General features: G+C 49.0%; 2 non-coding genes and 1 pseudogene across 2 annotated transcripts; 1 reads left to right on the top strand and 2 right to left on the bottom strand.

The window, feature by feature from the left end:
- The first annotated feature begins 508 nt into the window (after positions 1 to 508).
- Positions 509 to 627, top strand: LOC136278702 (5S ribosomal RNA). The gene has a single exon (XR_010716498.1). It is a non-coding gene; the product is annotated as a 5S ribosomal RNA (ribosomal RNA).
- A 982-nt stretch (positions 628 to 1,609) lies between these two features.
- Positions 1,610 to 1,773, bottom strand: LOC136278754 (U1 spliceosomal RNA). Its single transcript, XR_010716523.1, has one exon. It is a non-coding gene; the product is annotated as a U1 spliceosomal RNA (small nuclear RNA).
- A 232-nt stretch (positions 1,774 to 2,005) lies between these two features.
- Positions 2,006 to 2,131, bottom strand: LOC136278706 (U2 spliceosomal RNA; annotated as a pseudogene).

Genomic DNA, 2,131 nt, shown 5'->3' with positions numbered 1-2,131 from the left:
GATGCCGAAGCATGCCCTGGGTGAGGGGGGTGGTCGAGGGATCCTTCCCACGGTTTATGGTGGATAGTAGCAGGTCGCCCCACAAGCCCTTGCGAGTCCCGCAGACGGTCCCAGAGGCTGACCCGTTTGGTATCTCCTCACTGTAAGATTTTAAAGCCAGATACACGCACCTACGGAGCTAAAACATTGTATAATAGGTTTTTAGGACACGTTATGTCTCTTGGGACCCCTCCCTCCCCTCCCTAGGGAATAGTGCTTCAAATCGATGCTCCTCAATGTGTTAACTGGGTTGAGGAAAATACATTAGGGTTAGGTAACGACTTCGGGGTTAGGGTAACCATTTCTTAGGGTTAGGGTAACAATTTCTTAGGGTTAGAGTATCGATTTCTTAGGGTTAGAGTAACGAAACTAGGGCTTTAGAATTTCAAATTCGCCTACACTCAGGGATGTGGCCGCTTTACAGCCTGAACCTGGCCGATAACAAGCAGAATTTCGACCCCATTTCCTCGTCTACGACCATACCACAGGGAAAGCACCGGTTCTCGTCCGATCACCGAAGTTAAGCCCTGTCGGGCGGGGTTAGTACTTGGATGGGTGACCGCCTGGGAATACCCCGTGTTGTAGGCTTCAATTTTTTGTCTTGCGAACATCTCTAAACGTTTTATCCCAATAAATAGCTCTCCATACACCACAATTTCACATAGAGAGCCGTAGGTGAGTGAGGAACAAAATCAAAGCAAAAAACGAGGGGGGGAAAACACCTTTTTGTCAAAAATCGGCCAGCTAATGGCGAAAACTCTAGTGCGATCGACTTTTCTTACAGAGCGCGCGCGAGCGAGTGAGCACGCGCGAGATGAACAGTTTATGATGTCAAATTCTACTTCTGTGATATCAAATCATTCCAAATAACGAACGAAAAAATGAATAGGAAAAAAACGCACACTTCTGAGACGCAGTTTTAAGCCATCGTGACGTGGCAAAACACTCGCACACTTCCAAGAGGAGGCGCGCGAAAAACGGCACTGAAAGTCGACAATGGTTGGATTCAGACTGCAAACGAATCGGGAAAAAGGTTCGATACTTTTACTACTCTGCTAGTTTGTTTCCTTCCCTCGTTCATTCGTTCACTCGCTTGCTCGCACAAAGGATACACTAACGATAGCAATAGCATTTCTAAAAGCGGCTCCAGTGACAATAAAACCGCTCAAAAGGTTCAAAGTGTACTCACGGTCCAAGTCGAATGCCTTCTATGCTCGCTCGCTCGGTCGATCGGCCGTTTGGTTTCCTTTCATTTCCTTTCCCTTCGCGCGCATAGCACAGCACGGCACGGCACGCACAACCTGCAAATACAAACGAACAGGACTTTACACACAATAGAGCAGACAGGCCTTGAACAAAAACAGCCAGCAAAGTTACGCACCGCCCCGAAACTCACCTTGTTTCCTTCCTCCAGTCTCTCCAATGCACTTCTACCCCTCCAAACGTGCCAACACCTTGGCCAGTTGTGCGTCCTTTGCTTTCTTTGCAAGTCTACCGGTCCACTGCAAAAGCAAAAATACCCTCGATAGTCAGTAAGAGGGCCATATAGACATAGTTTGGATGACTTTTGCGGGGACGAGCGCGAACGCAGGTCCCCACTACCAGAAATTATACGCTCGAGTTACCCACATTTGGGGTAATCGCAAGGGTCAACCCAGTCGAAGTGCAATGAAAGGGCCTCGCCTTGAGAGGACTGCCTCCTTGATCACAGTACCTCCCGCGTCAGGTAAGTATGCTTTTTCAGCGTCTGCCCTCGGTGAAAAAATCCACTTACCCCTAGGTCCTTGTGGTAGTGCTTTGCGCACTTCAGAAAACGTAGGCCAGCGGCCGTTCCTGCCATTGTCTGTTGTCTGAATTATCATCCCTCTTTCACCTCTTCCCCCTCTAAGGGCGGGCGGGGCTCCTGTAAACATAAAAGAATGCTATACCGTTGACTTTGTTTTGGATTGAATGTGTCTTCCCCAGAGGGAAGTGGGCCGCACTCGGAGGTAGTGCTATACCGAGGCAACCCGTGGCTGGGACGAGGCAAGCCTCTTTTCCACAGCCCAGTTCCAAAAATCAGTTTAATATATGAGCTGCTCAATGAGCAGCG

The sequence above is a fragment of the Pocillopora verrucosa genome, unplaced genomic scaffold (assembly GCF_036669915.1).
Source record: "Pocillopora verrucosa isolate sample1 unplaced genomic scaffold, ASM3666991v2 scaffold_48, whole genome shotgun sequence".
NCBI classification, from domain to species: Eukaryota; Metazoa; Cnidaria; class Anthozoa; order Scleractinia; family Pocilloporidae; genus Pocillopora; species Pocillopora verrucosa.
Note: the sequence above shows the minus strand (reverse complement) of the source record. Positions and strands in the feature narration are given on the sequence as shown.